Source organism: Bubalus kerabau, chromosome 12, assembly GCF_029407905.1.
Source record: "Bubalus kerabau isolate K-KA32 ecotype Philippines breed swamp buffalo chromosome 12, PCC_UOA_SB_1v2, whole genome shotgun sequence".
NCBI classification, from domain to species: domain Eukaryota; kingdom Metazoa; phylum Chordata; class Mammalia; order Artiodactyla; family Bovidae; genus Bubalus; species Bubalus kerabau.
Genome location: NC_073635.1, coordinates 23,050,901 through 23,070,978, shown reverse-complemented (window position 1 = coordinate 23,070,978; position 20,078 = coordinate 23,050,901).

The following is a 20,078-nucleotide window of genomic DNA, read 5'->3' as shown; positions in this document are numbered from 1 at the left end:
TTAGACCATAAGGAAGGCTGACTGCTGAAGAACTGATGCTTTTGAATTGTGGTGCTGGAGAAAACTCTCTGAGAGTCCTTTGGACTTCAAGAAGATCAAATAAGTCCATCCTAAAGAAAATCAACCCTGAATATTCATTGGAAGGACTGATGCTGAAGCTGAAGCTCCAATACTTTGGCCACCTGATGAGAAGAGCTGACTCATTGGAAAAGACCTTGATGCTAGGAAAGATTGAGGGCAAGAGGAGAAGGGGGTGACAGAGGATGAGATGGTTGGATGGTATCACCAACTCAGTGGGCATGAATTTGAACAAACTCTGGGAAATTATAAAGGACAGGGAAGGCTGGTGTGCTGCAGTCCATAGGGTTGCAAAGAGTCAGACACGACTTAGTAACTGAACAACAATAATTGAGGGGGTTCACCTTGCTAATCCCCCCCTGGCTCCAGAGGATGATATCCTAATATCTGGGCACACCCCGCCTCCATGAAGCACCCACCGAGAGAGCAGTTCACCTCCCTGATCTCTTGCTCTGTTCGCCTGATGACTCCTGCTTTGTGGGTCAGACAGGGGCACTAGCAGAGGGCACTCTTGGGACAAAAGTGCCAAGAACTGTGCCTCCTCTAGAAGTCACCAGGAGTGAGACATTCCCTTAACTTGCAGGCATTCCGATTTCACAGGCTGGCGTGTGTGATGTTTGCCTGCTCCGTGCTGCCAGCCTCTTGAACTTTGCAGCTCTTGAGACTGAACTATTATCAATGGTGCATCAGGAACATGACTTGTTCTTTGATGCGAAAACATTAGACCAAAAATGCATCCACATTGGAGGATCCATGAAACTTTTAAGATAAGAAAACCCACTATTTAAAATCAGAGTAAGAGCTCTTGGAAAATGAGTGTGTCAGATGGTCAGATGTGACATAAACGCCAGTGATGTGTGTTGGTCACTCCATGTCTGCTCATTCTGTGAGTTGATGAGTGTTATTTTGAACTGACATAACTTTGTATAGCGTGAGTATTCTCTATTTTTTCTTCTCTATTTTTAAGAAGGAAGGAAATAAATTCAACCCAGTAACAGCAAAAGAATGAGCATGTTATCAATTTTTAAAAATTATCTAGGCTAAGTTGAAGGTCTCTCTTGGTAAATGTCACACTGCACTTGAAAATATGTGGGTTATTTTCAAATATCTTTTGATATTGATGTCTAACATAATTCCACAGTGATAAGAGAACAGACTCTGCATGACTTCAGTAACTTTAGACCATCAAGTTTTTGCACCTGGCCCATTGTCCCTAGATATGTTCCAGTGTCTTCTAGTTTACGCTGCTGTCACTAAGTCACTTCAGTCATGTCCGACTCTGTGCGACCCCATGGACGGCAGCCCACCAGGCTCCTCCGTCCCTGGGATTCTCCAGGCAAGAATACTGGAATGGGTTGCCATTTCCTTCTCCAATGCATGAAAGTGAAAAGTGAAAGTGAAGTCGCTCAGTCGTGCCCGACTCTTAGCGACCCATGGACTGCAGCCTACCAGGCTCCTCCATCCATGGGATTTTCCAGACAAGAGTACTGGAGTGGGGTGCCATTGCCTTCTCCGTTCTAGTTTATAGTGTATGGGAATAGAATTTGTATCTTAACTGTTGTGTGAAAATTCTATAAGTCTTAATTATGTTGAACTGGTTCATAGTTCTTGTCAGGTCTACTATAGCCTTCTACTCTGTATATTCTTTCTATTAATTTTTGAGACTGTGCTATTGAAACTCCAACTAAAAATCCTAATTTATCTACTTAAAAATAACTGTAATATATAGTGGAACTATATGTAACCTTGGACTTCACCCATGGCTCAGCAGTAAAGAATCCACCAGTAATGCAGGAGATGTGGGTTCAATCCCTGGGTCAGGAAGATCCCCTGGAGGAAAGCATGGCAACCCATTCCTCTATTCTTGCCTGAAGAATCCCTTGGACAGAGGAGTCTGGCAGGCTATAGTCCATAGGCACATAAATAGTCAGATAGGATTGAAGTGATTTAGCATGTATATGTTGGAGAAGGCAATGGCACCCCACTCCAGTACTCTTGCCTGGAAAATCCATGGACGGAGGAGCCTGGTAGGCTGTAGTCCATGGGGTCGCTAAGAGTTGGACACGACTGAGTAACTTCACTTTCACTTTTTACTTTCATGCATTGGAGAAGGAAATGGCAACCCACTCCACTGTTCTTGCCTGGAGAATCCCAGGGACGGGGGAGCCTGGTGGGCTGCCATCTATGGGGTCGCACAGAGTCGGACACGACTGAGCAACTTAGCAGCAGCAGCAGGAGCAGCATGTGTATGTAACCTTGTTCTGTATTTTCCAAGTCTCCTGTCAATGAGTTATCATATTTTCATAATTTAAAAAATAAAAAAAAAGAGAGAAAAACTTATCTATAGCCATACCCATAGAAAAATGTATGGAAGAGTGTAACTTCATAATTAATTTTACTATGTACCTTTGGATCATTTCTTTTACAATTTTCATAACAGTGAGTTTTTTACAGAGAAGTGACATTTTCATGGCCATCTCTGATGTCTCTATTCCCTGCAGAGCTTACACACACTCGTCTCCCACTGTGATCCATCTTTCACGGAGTCAATGATCACTCTACATTGTCATCACGGACTATAAGTACATCTCCTTCAGCAGACCATGGAGTCCTTGAAATAAAGGAACATCCTTCCCTTAGGCTTAAAATACTTAGCAATAGGTACATATGAGATACATAAAAAGAATCATTACATAAAGAAGTGAACTGACCATTATAGAACCATGTTACATAATACAAAAAGAAAAAAAAAAAAACAGGATAGAAAAATGAAGTCTAAAGTCTAATGGGCCAAAACAAAAATGAGAAAAAAAAAAAACAACTTAATTTATACCTTTCCTTTCTATCTAATGTCATTTTTTTCTCCAATAAGCCGTTGATAAGTGAAAGGTAAAAAAGTTAAACCCACATTGATAACAACGCATCATAACAGAAGGAACACCGCCCCAGTAAAAATACATTCTTGGTCAACTTACGTTTTCTCTCAAATATTTATAAACTGAGATTCAACAAGAGGAATTTAATTCCCTGCAGTATAATTCAGGGAATCTCTTCTCGAGGAGATCTCTGTCAAGATGGACAGAGATCTATATTTAAAATGGATTATCCAAAAGGACCTACTGTATAGCACAGGGAACTCTGCTCAATGTTATGTGGCAGCCTGGGTGGGAGGGGAGCTGGGGAGAGAATGGATACATGCAGGCGTGGCTGAGTCCCTTTGCTATTCACCTGAAACTGTCACAACATTGTTAATCAGCCATACTCCAATACAAAATTAAAATAAAAAAAGATGAAATGACACAATATACGGATACCAAAGGGGAAAGGGGGTCGGGAGTGGGAAGAGTTGGGAGATTGGGACTGACTCATATACACTGTTGATACTATGTATAAAATAGATAAGGGGCTTTCCAGATTGTAAAGAATCTGCCTGCCAATGCAGGAGACACAGGAGCCTCAGGTTCAATCCCTTAGTCAAGAAGATCCCCTGGAAGAGGAAATGGCAATCCACTCCAGTATTCTTGCCTGGAGAATTCCATGGACAGAGGAGCCTGGTGAGCTGCAGTCCATGTGGTCGAAAAAGATTCAGACATGACTGAGCAGCTGAAGACACACACACATAAAATAGGTAACTAATGAGAAGATACTGAATAGCACAGGGACTTCTACCCAGTGCTCTGTGGTGACATAAATGGGAAGGAAATCCAAAAAAAGGGCATATATATATATATATATATATATATATACACATATACATATAGCCGGTTCACTTCACTGTACAGCAGAAATTAACACAACATTGTAAACCAAAGATACTCCAATAAAAATTGATTAAAAAAAAAGATGAAATGACCCAGTCTGCTTGAACTGAGTCCAAGTACTTTAGAACATGTAGCCCTCACCATTTTTGAAAGTCCAAAAGAGCAGATCTAGAAAGTGAAGTCGCTCAGTCGTGTCCGACTCTTTGCGACCCCATGGACTGTAGCCTATCAGGCTCCTCCATCCATGGGATTTTCCAGGCAAGAGTGCTGGAGTGGATTGCCATTTCAGTCCACAAAGGTTTTTTTTTTCTATGAAATGAACATTTCATTTTGATGCAGTTCATTATTTTTTTCATTTTGCTCTTATTAGTTTTTTACCAAGTATCCATTTCTTTCTGCTATTTCTCTCCATGACCATGCATCTATGCCCAGTAACCTGAGGTTTATTTAATTTAATTGAAGTATGGTTGATTCACAGTGTTGTGTTAATTACTGCTAAAGAGCAAAATGATTCAGTTATGTGTGTGTGCTAAGTCCCTTCAGCTGTGTCCAACTCTTTATAACCCTTTAGACTGTAGCCTTCCAGGCTCCTCTGTCCATGGGATTCTCCAGGCAAGAATATTGGAGTACGTTGCAATGCCCTCCTCCAGGGGATCTTCCCAACCCAGGGATCCAACCTGCATCTCTTGGGTCTCAACCTGCATTGACATGAAGATTCGTTACCACTGCACCACCTGGGAAGCCCTATATATATCCATATATATATTTTTTTCTTTTTTAATACATATTGGAGAAGGAAATGGCAACCCACTCCAATACTCTTGCCTGGAAAATCCTATGGACAGAGGAGCCTGGTAGGCTACAGTCCATGGGGTTGCAAAGAGTTGGACACGACTAAGTGACTTCATGTTCAATTTTCCCCATTATGTTATCACAGGATACTGAATATAGTTTTCTGTGCTATATAACAAGATCTTACTGTCTATAAATTCTCTCTATATAAAAGCTTGCATTCGCTAACACCAATCTCCCACTCCATCCTTCCCCCAACCCCTTCCTTTTTGGCAGCCACTGGTCCCAGGTTTATTTCGTTGGAGCATGTTGGTTATGGTCAGGGTCAGAGGAAACAAGTTGGTCTTCACTTCCAGGTTTTAAAACTTTGCTTTATGGAACATGTCGAAGATTGTTTTTCTTTTTCAAAATCTTGCTAAGAGAATGAACTTAACACACCATTTAAGGAGCTTCTTAGGAACAGTCGGCATAACGGGCTGCAGGCCCTGGGCTTCCCGCAGTCACAGGATTCAGACGACCACATTTTGGTCCTCTCCTCTAAGGTCTCTGGGCTGGGAAAGAATCTGGAGATTCTGGAGAGGCACAGCTAGACTAAAAATGGCAGTTTAATAACATCTTGTGTCTAGAGAGGAGCTTCAAGGAAGAGTTGTCTGTTTAGCTCTGGATCATACTTCATTGGAGCACAGCTCACCAGAAGCAAAGCACTAGTAAGGACCATTGTATTGAATCCTTATCTTGAATTTTATTTTCCACCGGAAAAGGGGAATACATGGGGGAGGGGAATGGATGGACGATTCTTCCTTCCATGTCTGACTTGAACATCACCCATGTATAACTACCTCCTTGATCCCAGTATCAGTTCACGGAAGTAGGATGTGAGAAAGTCAAGTGGGAATGCAAGGCAGTCACACAATAGAATCTCAGCCTAGAAAAGGGCTTTAAAGCATTTCTATTCTACCCAATAGTCTGCAGTTGAAATTACAACATCTCTGCCCAGCTGTTACTGGGAGTCTGGTTATAATACATAATGAATTAGACAATATGCTCCCAGCATGACTATCAGTGTCCTCAGAAGGGTGCAATGTTCTCAGGAGGAAGCTGTCACTTCTTGGAGTGATGATGGAGTGACCTAGATGCTTTGAGCACAGATGTGACTTTTCTGACCTCAGGCATTTTGTGTTGACCTGGTTAGGTCCTTGGTCAGGATGCAGGGTCACACCTTCCAGGGGTAGGTCTCATGACTGAAAGTGAAACTGTTTGTCTCAGTTGCATCTGACTCTTTGCGACCCTATGGACTATAGTCTTCCAGGCTTCTCTGTCCATGGGATTCTCCAGGCAAGAATACTGGAGTGGGTAGCCACTCCCTCCTCCAGGGATAGAACTCAGGTCTCCTGCATTGCAGGCAGATTCTCTACCATCTGAGCCTGGGAAGCCTTATTTGTTTATTTTACAAAGAGAGCTCAAGATAAGGTGTGAGTGAGTGCAAGACGCTCAGTTGTGTACGACTCTTTGTGACTCCATGGGCTGTAGCCCAACAGGCTCTCCTCTGTCCATGGGATTCTCCAGGCAAGAATACTGGTGTAAGAAAACCCAAATGATCTGGTAGTCTTTTAACATGGTGGCCAGCACTTCTGCAGACCCTGTTTAAAGGGTTCTTTCCTTTTGCTGTGTGTGACCACACCTAACCACCCAAAGAACAGGCTGCTATATGCTCTGATTTATGCCCCTATCTTTCCTGAGGGATTGCTTATCCCATCAGATATCTCAGCAGTTCGCTTCTGGCCAAAGATTCAGACTTCTTGATTTCCCATCCTGAAGCTAATTTTGTCATTGCAATTCACAGACAGCACTACCCATAAAATTGCCAGTATGACAGCAAGATATGGACATATTCATGCATTCTTTACTTCTGAAGAATTGAATGAAGTGAACCATTACCTTCTAAGGAGCTGAGAAACTTTTGTTCAGTAACGATTACCAAGCTCTCACTATATACCAGAGTTGTTTCCCCTTAGAAGATATTGCTTTGAAATACATATTTTGGAATTGACTCTGAAACTGACAGATCTTTTAAAACCACTTTAATAATGTGCTTTGGTGGCTACTGTGCTTCTTCCTGTCCATCACAATCCTTCTTGCATTTTCTGCTCCAAGAGATGGAGGAGTAGGGCTCTGTTCTACACCAAGGAGATAGTTGACACTCAACTAATAAAAGATACCATAGACCAGGGGAACACTCAGAAGATAAAACTAGTAAAGCAGAGATGAATGGTAGGGCTTTCAGCAACACAGTGTTTGCAGCTTCTCCAGAAAGAAGAGCTTGAATTTCTTATCTTCCCTTCCAGTTAGCATCCAGATTTCTCCTCCGGCTCCTAAAACCAACTTAAGTTCCTTTCTGCTTCATAGCTTATCAGTGACTAGTTATATATAAACGTTTCTTTCCAGCTGTAAGTAACATTGGAGACATCAAAACTCAGAGACAGTAAATCAGATGGAATGTTTGTATCAGAGTCAATGTTCGTCAGTAGAACTCAGGTCCCCTAATGATCAGCATTACCTGCTACAATAGTATGATTCAAGGATTCACCTGGAAACAAACTCTGAAAGACTCCCTTATCATGGCTGACAAAGAAGTCTAAGATGTGCTTTTTATTTTACTGTAAAGTATAGCTGATTAAAAACATTGTGATAGTTTCAGATAGACAGCAAAAAGGCTCAGCCATGCATTTACACATATCCATTCTCCCCTAGATTCCCTCGCATTCAGGCTGCCATATAACATTGAGCAGAGTTCCATATGTTGTATAATAGCTGGAAAGATATTCAACATATATTGTACCACTCTTGTTTTCTCCTCCCACACGAACTAGGACCATGTAACCTGAAGGAAATTCTTCTCAAATGTGCTAGGAGGTTCTGTTATTTCTTCACCCCTGAGCTGACAGTGGCAGATGGTTATTGCCCTTCTTTTAGGCACCAGGATACCTTCTCAGAAGACCTGGAATAAAGGAGGAGCAGTGGAATATCAAGGGGCTTCCCAGGTGGCTCAGTGGTAAAGAATCTGCCTGCCAATGTAGGAGATGCAGGAGACTCAGGTTCAATCTCTGGGTGAGAATGATCCTCTGGAGGAGGAAATGACAACCCATTCCAGTATTCTTGCTGGGAAAATCCCCTGGACAGAGGAGCCTGGTGTGCTACAGTCCATGAGGCGCAAAGAGTCAGATATGAATGATTACAAACATGAGTGGAATATCAAAGGCAGGGCAGGGGTTCCCCTCCCCAACCCTTGCCAAGTACAAGTAATAAGCAGGTACATGGTTTGCCGAGAATTTAAAAGCAATGATAAAATCAACTAAAAGTCTGTCTGTTCTTTATTATCTCCATGTGCTAGCTTTTCTAAACTATGACAGTGATGAAACACACTTTCCTGAAAAAAATCTGTTGCTAGCTATACCTTTTAGAAAAATCGCTGAAGTTATTGTTGATTTTACATATGAAAATATCTTTGTAATCTTCAAATGAGCATGCCTTGATTATATATTCTCTAATAAACATGGTATTTTACATGGAAGAGAATGGAGGGAACCCAATTTCCCAGCAGGCCCTCACCATCCAGCAAGGACTAGGTTTGGGCTGTTTGGGGTAGAAGCGCATGTGCTGAATTTGGTGACCATATCCAGAATTTGGTGACAGGGCTTCAGATGGGCACTTCCCCTGTCCTGTGGACCTTTCACTCTTTGAGAAGAGGCAAAGTCAAAGGAGGCACCACACTGTTCAAGCTAGCTGTCCAGGTCTAAAGGAGGCGCCATCGTGGGCAACCCTGTCCATGTGGGCTATTTACAATGTATGTTGCAAAATTTTCTCCTCACTAGCTCTTTGGTTGCCTCATAGATCATGGATTTTAGATGTCAGGTCCCTTACTTAAGATCTTGGACTTGCCATATGAGAGCCTTGGAAAGTCTTCCTGCTCCTTGGTTCTCCTTCTAAGAGCAGTACCTTGCTGGCTTATCTCTGGGCTCTGAAACAGCTAGTATACATATAATATATACGCATGCTAAGTCACTTCAGTCATGTCTGACTCTGTGAGACCTCATGGACTGTAGATCACCAGGCTCCTCTGTCCATGGGATTCTCCAGGTAAGAATACTGGGGTGGGTTGCCATTTCCTTCTCCAGGGGATCTTCCCAACACAGGGATTGAAACTGTATCTCTTGTATTAGAAGGCAGATTCTTTCCACTGAGCCACCAGGGAAACCCATATAAACCCATATGTAGACCTATAGACCAAAATCAAACTTTTACATACTTTCCTAAGAGCTAAATATAGCATTTTTTTCTTATTATGGCACTTGAACCAAAATTGCTTAAACAAAGATCATTCTTTAAATGCTCTTCATTTATTTACCTGCCTCTGTGTTTGCACTGATATATTATTTGTATGTGAATGTGCACATGTGTGCTTATGCATCTGTGTCCACGCACATGTCTGTGTGTGTGTGTGTGTGTCTGTGTTTGTATCTTTGGCTCCCAGAAGTCCCATCCAGAGTGATTTGTTTTGAATACCAATGCCTGTTCTGGTGGAGACTTTTTTTTTCCTCTTAAAGGTGTCAACAGAAGCTGTGAAAAGGTACAGATCAGAGCATATAACATCCCCTAAGGGACTTCTCCCGGCTCACACTTCATGTGCCAGACTCCCTTGTTTCAGGGTAAGTATTTGACATGCTTTGTTACCTGATTAAACCTGCATGTGTTTCGTTCTGGCTTATTACTGTCTGAGGCACTGTGTTGTGAAATGAAAATTACTGGCATTTGCCTGCCAAATGCAGTGATTCAGAGAATTGTGAATTAGGAATCTTTAATTACAGAGATCTGTGCCTGATAGGTTAATTTCAAAAGCAAAGTTTAACCACATGTGTTCTATTTATTTTCAAACCAGTTCTATTGAATTACATTTTATTTTAAAAGGTCTTCTTGGTCCCCTATTAATAAACAAGGAACACTAAACAAAATGCTTTTTAAGATTCATTCTCATTTCACCTGGGCTAGAGAATGAAGAAGAAAATTATATCTCCATGAAATAGAATCAAACATAAGTGATTTTTATGAGACGTTGCTTTAATAGTACTAGTATTTGGTATTATTATTCTAAACTATTTTTATATTAAATTATTTGAGAATGAAGAAAACAATGTGATTTATGTGGGGAAGATAAGGATCCGTTTTAAGCTTATATTGTTTTCTCTATTTCCCATTGATGTTTGGATTTTGAAGAAATTGCTATAAATGATATCTATTTTTTATTTTACAAACCTTTTTGTTATTGCTAATAGATGTTAATTTGAAACAACAGCAACAATTATTGCTACACGGTCTACGAAGTCAGCCTCTTTAAAAGATTACGCTTGTTGAGTCACAGCCTGAAGACCTGAAATCTAAGCCAGTTATTTTTAAAGCATATATCCATTATAGTTATTTTAAGGTTCTTTTTCTTTATAAATGCAAGGCATGCACATAGTAGTAATTTGTAAAAGATCCAGACAGTAGAACCCCAAATAAAAAGTTTGTCTCCCTCCATCTCCATTACTCAGAATCACAGGCTGTTAACAGTTTCAGAATTTATTTCCCCTAGAGCTGACTTGATTGATCCTTGATATGTGTGCACGCTAATTCGTTTCAGTCTTGTCCGACTGTCTTTAAGATCCCACGGACTGTAGCCCACCAGGCTCCTCTGTCCACGGGATTCTTCAGGCAAGAATACTGGAGCGGGTTGCCATTTCCTTCTCCAGGAGATCTTCCCGACCCAGAGATGGAACCCGTGTCTCCTGCATTGGCAGGCAGGTTCTTTACTATCAGTGCCATCTGGGAAGAAGCCCTATTTTATATGAGATGCCTCTATTCATCTCAAGCACAGTGATTTTTTTTTTCTTAGCATGTGCTTCTCTGTTACATTAACCTCCAATTTTCTAGAATCCTCCCCAGCAGCAAAAGGGTCCTGGGTGCCTCTTACCTATGCTCCCAGATACTGCATTATCTAGGCTATTATTTAAATGACTTTCAAGTGGAAGAAAGTTCCAAAATGCTAACAACTTCTGCATTTAAAGAAAATGTGAATGAATAAGCCTGAAAACGCCGTAGGTTGCACAGGTTGTTTCTTCTTTTGTGCAATCCTTCAGGATGATATTCACTGGGAAAACTCTTCAGAAATGGCTTTCCCCTTGGCACCTTTGTCCAGGGACCTCACTCTCCTTCTTACCGGGTGCATACCTTCCTCATCCCCAGGTTATTTACACTCACAGGGAGATGTGAGCATGCTCAGTTGCTCAGCCATGTCTGACTCTTTGCGAGCCCATGGACTGTAACCCACCAGTCTCCTCTGTCCGTGGGATTTCCCAGGCAACAATTCTGAAATGGGTTGCCATTTCCTCCTCCAGGGGGTCTTCCTGACCCAGGGATCAAACCCACATCTCATGCATTGGCAGGTGGATTCTTTACCACTGAGCCACCAAGGAAACCCACAGGAAGAAGCAGCTACCCCCAAAGGGGTAAGAAAACTTTGCTTTATTTTGGAGTGCCCTCTGACTTTGTTCTTTAATTCTGTGCCATGACATACTTTGCAGGTAAACTCACCTTATACCACCAAGAACTTGTAGTATTAAATTCATCTCCCTTCTTAGAGTAGTATCGAAGATAAACTCTCCTTATATCAAATTCTGACCATCAAAATAAAACTCAAATGTTTGGAGGATAGCTTTAAAATGATTACATGCTTTAAATATTCTCTTCATGTAAGTTCTCTTTCTGCCCAAATTTAACTGCAGAAAAGCAAACAGATCTGTACAAAGATTTATGTTACAGGGGTATTCATTGTCACTTGATGAATTTTGGCAAAAAAAAAAAAGGAAAACAACCCTAAATTCCTAGCAATAAGAAATTGGTTAAATCAACTATGGTATATCCATGCAGTGCTATACCATGTGGCCATTATAAACAATGGAGAAAAAAACATATATAATGAGATGTACAATGGTCTTGATTTCTTAATGGCTAGAATTACGCATGCTTTCTTCTTCTTTTGCCTTATATACATCTCCTAAATTTTCTGTAATGCATGTATACGTTTTAATATAAAGGAATGTTATTTTTTAAATCAACAGTATTGTTTTCTCTATCTTGAGGTTCAATACCAATTTAAGGTGCTATAAATTTTGCAAATGCTTAAAGCATAGCTTCATATATAATCTACCTAAGGGATCAACTGTACATTTGTGAACAATCCCAAGCTATCATTTCAACTGTGGTCCTGGAGACCTGGTAAAGCCCCAGGAGTAAAATTTGAAATGTTTCATCTATCAAAAGCCCTTGACACAGATTTTATTTATGCAAGTTTGTTCAGATACCAAAGTTTTTGTCACTGAATGTGTAATTTAACAAATTGTTTTTTCTTTCTCAAGTCTGGGATTTAATAGTTACAAATAGGATATTAAAAGGTAGGCTTTTACGTCCCATACCATTATTACCCATTGTTTATCACTTATGGTCACTGGCACTCCCATCCCCCCACCCAGCCATGCATACACAAGTGTGATAGTTTTGTTAGGCTTACCATTCTGAAAATACATTTGATTTCATTGTGGATCAGCAATATGGAATATAATTTATATAAATGGAGTTGGAAAGGGCCTTTATAGAAATTCTATAAAGAATTTATTTTCTTTTATGAATGTATTTACTTTTATAAGCCTGAGCAAAATAATGTTTTTCTCAGTTTTGCAATGAGTGCTTCTCCTCTGGTTTTTGATGGAGAGTCTTACTCGCATTTCTGGTGAGTGATTTGCTGAAGAATTCTAGGTGACTAATGGTTTCTCTGGAAACAAGGGGAATGTATCTCATGTTTTCACCAACTTTTCAAATCTACCCTTTGTTCTTTTCTTCTCTTCTTCTTCCATACCTCCTACGTAGGCTTCCTTTTTCTTTTTCCCTCTGATGGTGTTTGCCAGTGAAGCACATAGGCTTTTATTTAATATTTTGGAGTAATTCAGGATTGCAAATTGCTATGATTTTCATAGACTCTCACTCTATGAAAATCCCTGTATGAATGTATAGACCTAAAAGAGAGTTTGGGGAGAAAGAGGAAAAGGCACAAGGCCTAAATTTTGGGTTCTGTTTCTACGTAAGGAAGAAAACAAGGGAAAAGAAACAGCAAAGCCGATGGAAGGACTGCGAGAATATGCTCTTCTAACACCTCACATCAAGATGTCATAGCTAGACCACAGAGATTCGAACTATTTTCCCTTCATTTCAGAAGGTCAGGCTTAAAATGTTCTAATATTAGAAGTGTCAGAACAAGCTTCATAAAAACATTCTTTCTTACTGGAAAGGGAACATTAATTTCAGATTGGCAATTTAAACAATTTTTTATCACTTTCGTTTCAGAGCTGTCAGGGCAAGCTCCATAAATATTCTTTCTCTTTGGGAAGGGGCATTCTTATAAAATGGAAACTCTAGGGTGGCCCGAATGAATCTACCCTGCAGAGAAGCTACAGAAAATGTTAAAATAATGAGCAAAGCTTACCTTCCAAGCATCTGAGTTAATCCCTGGGAGCCAGAGAGGCAGTTTTGAGGAAGTGGTGTTAACACTTAAAAACCACCTGGGCTCCATATAATACGAGGAAGTAGCAATTCAGTGAAGCTAATAGTACTTTTGAAAAGTGTTGTACTTGCTCCTGGGTGGGAAGTCCAGACATAAGGAAAATCTGGCTGGGCTATTTGTGGTTTTATAGCTGCCGTATGCAAGAAAGCCAAAGTGAAATACAGGCATTCTATAAAAATCCTCTTTCCATGTCTATGTGCTTTATGGAGTCCAAATTGCAAATAGGGGAGCTGAGGTCTCTAAGCATAGATTTGAACTTGCCCAAAGACACAGCACATCAGTCATTAAAAAGAAAACGTCTAAGCCAGACAAAGACACGATTTGGACAACTTCTAAGTCAGACAAAGATCCTATGTGGGATCTAAAAAAGTTAAATGTAGAGAATCCCCTGGCAGTCTAGCGGTTAGGACTCCAAGCTTTTTACTGCTGAGGGTCCGGGTTCAGTGCCTGGTCAGGGAACCAAGATCCTGCAAGTCATGTGGTGCAGCCAATAAATAATTAAAAACAAAATGTTAAATATGTTAAAAAAAAAAAACCCGGAGAGTAAAATGGTGATTACCAGGGGATGGGGTGGGAGGGACAAGGATAGTGGTTAAAGGTACAAGTTTGTAACAAGTAGGAGATAAACTCTAGAGATCTAATGCACAGCATAATGAATATAGTAATAAATGATTTTTTTTTCTCTGACAGTTGTGTCCAGCTCTTTGCAACCTCATGGACTGTAGCCCACCAGGTTCTTCTGTCCGTTGAATTCTCCAGACAAGGATACTGGAGTGAGCCATTCCCTTCTCCAGGGGATGTTCCTGATCCTGGGATCGAACCTGAGTCTCCTGTGTTGCAGGCCGATTCTATATCACCTGAGCCATCAGGGAAGCCCAATAGACGATAATATTGTGCTATAATTATGTAATGTGACAAATATCACTATTTCAGCAATCATTACGATACATAAATATATCAAAGTAACACTTTGATAAACTTACATGCTATAGTCAGATTTATTCAATTAAAAATACTTCATGCAAATACAATACATTAAAAAAAAACTTTAAAGTGTTTCCAGTTTTGTTCACATCTTCCAAATGTATGTTAATTCCTTAATTCCAGATACTGGGATAACTTAACTTTATTTGAACAGCACTTTGAAATTTAATGCCTAGACCCCTTTTCAGTGGGCTTCCCTGGCGCTGCTAGTGGTAAAGAATCTGCCCGCCAATGCAAGAGACCTAAGAGACACAGGTTTGATCCCTGGGTTGGGAAGATCCCCTGGAGGAAGGCATGGTAACCCACTCCAGTATTCTTGCCTGGAGAATCCTATGGACAGAGGAGCCTGGTGGGCTACAGTCCATGGGGTAGCAAAGAGCCAGACGTGACTTAGCAGGCATGAATGCTCCTTTTCAGTATTATTCAATTTTGGTTCCAGAAATAAATGTTGTCTTGAAAATTCCCCATCACATATACTCTCCCACTAAAGTGTAAGAAGTATAGCTTTCTAATTCCCAGCTCAGATTCAGATTGTAAACATTTCCAAACACCTGGACAAATATCAGTAAGATCCAAATTTGCTAAAGAGGTTTGTATGTTTTTGTCTTTTATAAAAATCACGTTTTTTCCAGTGAACACTGATCCAAGAAGTGCTTCAGATATCATATATTCTTCCCCCAAAGACCTTGCCTTTTCCTTTTCAGGAATGATTAGGAAAAGCTTGTATGATAAGCATGATTGCAAGGCTGTGAAGGCTGAAAAGAAAGAAGGCATTGGCTAGCTCAGCTTAGTGGGAGGGAAGAGAAAGCAAAAACAATTTCAGAACCATTTATAAGCATGGACTGATCTAACTTAACCTAATCAGGTCCCATTAAACCTTCTTATGAAGGAGGTAAAACTCCAAAGAGAACTGGAGTTGGAGGGAGAACTGAAGGTTAGACAGTGATATTTGAAAAGACCCAACTCTTTTCACATTTAATGATGTGATGTTTATATGGTTCATGAAGACTCTTGGACATGCTTGGAGTTCCATGAATGTGTAATGTTTTGAATATTACTTCTGTTAAACTGAGTCCTTTTAAACATCATACAAACACTGTCATTTTCTTGGGATTAGATGCTATTGGTTGACCATCAGTAGGACTCTCACCCTAAATTTCCTCTCTAGGAATAGTGACAAATGCACATCAATCCTTTGCTTTCTTTTGTTTGACCCACTTATCACCAATGTCTTATGTTTGCAAGAAGGAATTGTACACTCTGAGATCAGACCCTACAAGGTGTATGACCTTAGACAGCCACTTAACTTTCCTAAATTTTGACTTCCTCATCTGTAACATAAGGGTAATTTTTTTTAGAATATTTCTTTATTTTGTAATTATTATTATCATTATTTTGGCCATACCACGTGGCATGTGGGATCATATTTCCCCAACCAGGGATTGAACTTGCATCCCTTGCATTGGAAGCACAGAGTTTTAACCACTGGACCACCAGGAAGTCCCAAATCATAGAGTTTACCTCAAAGATTTCTTTTACATGTTATACAACATAAAGCAATGTAAAGCATTTAACCCACTTCTGGCACCAAATAAGGATTCGATTTTTCTAAAGAAAGTAACAACTAACATTTATTGAACATGAAAGTCGCTCAGTCGTGTCCAACCCTTTGCAACCCCATGGACTTCAGTCCATGGAATTCTCCAGGCCCAAATATTAATTGTCAGGCAAGGTTCTAATCACTAAAACTGACCTGAGCATGCTTTGTTTCTTCCCTCAAATCCTGTGTTAGGTAATTGCTTCTCCTGTCAGGAGGAATAAGTAAGAGAATCCAGGGACTAGGCTAATAAAAATCCCACAACATTAAAAATGGGAGCTAGGGTCTAAGAACCTCTCCAGATGGCATCACCATCATCATGATGGTATTTAGTAAGATGCAACTTCTTTAATAGATAATGGACTCCTCAGTGTTTGTAGATTTTCTATTTTTATTTATTTGGACAAGTTGTGTTTTTCTAGCAGTTGATATATTATATACGTTTTGAACTTGATTGGCATAAAGATGTTTATATAACCTCATTATCTTTTTAATGTCTGTCAAATCATAACAAAAAGCCCTTATTTACTTCCTGATAAGAATCACTTATGCCCTCTCTTAACTTCTCTTGATCAGTCTTGCTAGGGAATTATACATTTTCTTGATCTTTTTGAAATTCACTTTTAAGATATTAGCTTTGTTGAATCTAATGTACAGTGTATATTTGCCTTCCAATTCACTGGTCTTGGTTCTTATGTTTATTATTTCCTTCCTTCTACTTTATTTGGCTTCAAATGATCTAACTTTCTGAGTTGGATATTTGTTGTTGTTGTTTAGTCACTAAGTCGGGTTCGAACCTGTGGACTATAGCTCATCAAACTCCTCTGTTCATGGGATTCTCCAAGCAAGAGTACTGGAGTGCCTAGCCATTCCCTTCCTCAGGGGATCTTTCCGATCCAGGAATTGAACCTGGGTCTCCTGCATAGCAGGCAGATTCTTTACTTCTGAGCCACCAGGGAAGTCCCTGCTGGATACTTAGATCATTGAAATTTCAGCCTTTCTCTCCGACTCTGTGCATTTAAAAGTACAAATGTCTCTCTAACCATGGCTTCAGCTGCATGGTATAAGCTGCAAGTTTTTATATACAGTATTCTCATTCTCATTCAGTTCCAAATATTTTCTAAGTTCCATTTTCTAGTTCCATTTGTATCATTTCCTTTCTTTTGTATATTTCTATCCATAATTTCAGTAAAAGATCTTTCAAAGAACATGAAGTCTCTGAATTATTTCAATCATTCAAAGTTTTTCAAGAGCTTTACGGCCTAGCATACTATTTTGTAAGTATTTTCCTCAGACACTGGGTTAAGTTTGCTAGTTATGACACACAGATCTACTAGGTTTTATTGACTTTTGTCTGTTTGTTAAAATCTCCATTTGTTATTGTTGCTGTGTCCATTTCTCCTTTTAATTCTGTTGATTTTTCCTTGTATATTTCAAGGCAACTTTATTAAAAGCATATAAATCTAGAATTATTCTATTCCTGATGAATTGGCTACTTCATCTTTATGAAATGTGCTTTTCTTCTAGTAATACTTTTTTCCTCAAACTCTACTCTTTTGATATAATTATAACTATACCAATTTTCTTTTGGTTAACATTTGTATGAATATAAAGATGCATTTTTTCATTTTTAGCTTTTCTAAATCCATATGTAAAAGCTATATCTTGTGTCCCAGATATAGATTTTTATAAGGATATAGATATGGGTAATATACAGACTTAAAAGATCTCTACAACTTTATCTATGTCTACATGCCATTATTATATCAATAATATAATTTATAAATATAAACATCTACTTTACAAACTAGTGTCACAACATACATTATATTCTGTAACCTGGTCGTTCCTATTTAATAAATATTATAGAAATCTCTATGGGATGCCCAGGTGGCTCAGTTGTAAGAATCTGCCTGCCAAGCAGGAGGCATGAGTTGAATCCCTGAGTTGGGAAGATCTCCTGGAGAAGGAAAGGGCAACCCACTCCAGTATTCTTGCCTGGAGAATCCCATGGACAGAGGAGCCTGGCAGACTAGTCCATAGGGTCACAAAAGAGTTGAAAATGACTTAGCAACTAAATAACAACAATAGAAATCTCTACCTAAGAATGTCATGTTATTTTTTCAATATTTTATTGTGAAAAATCTCAGCTGAATAGCAAAGTTAAAAGAACTCTATAGGACACCTATATATGCATTACCTAGATTCTGCTACCAACATTTTACTGAATTTGCTTTATCACTTGTTTGTCCATCTGCTGCTGCTAAGTTGCTTCAGTCGTGTCCGACTCTGTGTGACCCCATAGACAGCAGCCACCAGGCTCCCCCGTCCCTGGGATTCTCCAGGCAAGAACACTGGAGTGGGTTGCCATTTCCTTCTCCAATGCATGAAAGTGAAAAGTGAAAGTGGAGTCGCTCAAGTCGTGTCCGACCCTCAGCGACCCCATGGACTGCAGCCTACCAGGCTCCTCCATCCATGGGATTCTCCAGGCTATTAACCCATTAATCTACACCTACATCTATACAATCTATATCTATACTTGAAAAAGGTATGTACACTGTAGAAAATTTTTTATCTCCAAGTAGAATTGAATTATGGAGTTAAGAGGTCTAGAATTTTTATTTTTATATTCTAATTTGTCTGTATCGTTTAGGTATTATAAAGTAAGCAAGACTAATTTCTGAAAGAAAAAAATAAAGGAAGACGTATTTAAAAAAAAATAAAAGATTCCCAGACCCAATCCTTAGATACAGTTTGTCAGTGGATCTGAAGCTTCTTTTTCCATCAGTCCATCCAGGCTCTGCCCATGTGTGTCCTGCAGACTTTTCTTGAGCATTTAAGAAGTGCCAGACATTGAAACAAACCCATTCCTCATGCTATTCCATTGACTGCCGACAACCATCACATGAATTAGGTACTATTGTTAGCCCCATTTGGAAAAGAAGAAAACGAGAAGCACAGAGAAGGTCAATTTCCCTCCAAATCACACAGTGGTGGGTGGTGAATAGCAAAACAGGATTAGAGCCCAGAGTCTGACTCACGTCTAAGCTTCTAACTGTGTACCATGCATTTTCATTGAATGCACCAAAAGAACTCATTTTCAAATGAATCAACTCAAAGAAGACACAGAGTATCCACTATGAGCCAGACAAAGAAGGTGGCAGACACCATGCAAAAAAAAAAAAAAAAAAAAAGAACCTCAACAGTTCTCCAACAAATACTTCTGTAGTTGAATTGATCTGAATTCTACTTTTGCCAAGCATTGATTCAATATTTATTATTTCACATTTTTCATGTAAATTATAGTTAAAATTATCAGTTTGCATGACTCCATTTTCAGTCCAAGAAATCTGGCCCGTTTAACCTCTTTAAAAATAATTGTTTACAAAAAAGGTTAAGTAGGGTCAAGGTTAAGTTGAAATAACCTCAGGAGAAATGATGAGATGAGTTTTGAAAGATAACCACTGAGTAGAAATCACAGCCACAGTTCTGTTCCTGGGGACGGACACAAGAAGTAAAAGATGCCTACTGAATTTCTCACTTTCAGTTCAGTTCAGTAGCGCAGTCGTGTCAGACTCTTTGCAACCCCATGGATTCCAGCACGCCAGGCCTCCCTGTCCATCACCAACTCCCAGAGTTTACCCAAACTCATGTCCATTGAGTCAGTGATGCCATCCAACCATCTCATCCTCTGTCGTCCCCTTCTCCTCCTGCCCCCAGTCTTTCCCAGCATCAGGGTCTTTTCTAAGGAGTCAGTTCTTTGCATCAGATGGCCAAAGTATTGGAGTTTCAGCTTTAGCATCAGTCCTTCCAATGAACACCCAGGATTGATCTCCTTTAAGATGGACTGGTTGGATTTCCTTGCAGTCCAAGGGACTCTCAAGAGTCTTATCCAACACCACAGTTCAAAAGCATCAATTCTTTGGCACTCAGCTTTCTTTACAGTCCAACTCTCACATCCATACATGACCACTAGAAAAACCATAGCCTTGACTAGACGGACCTTTGTTGGCAAAGTAATGTCTCTGCTTTTTAATATGCTGTCTAGGTTGGTCATAACTTTCCTTCCAAGGAGTAAGCATCTTTTAATTTCATGGCTTCAATCACCACCTGCAGTGATTTTGGAGCCCATAAAAATAAAGTCAGCCACTGTTTCCACTGCTTCCCCATCTATTTACCATGAAGTGATGGGACCGGATGTCATGGTCTTAGTTTT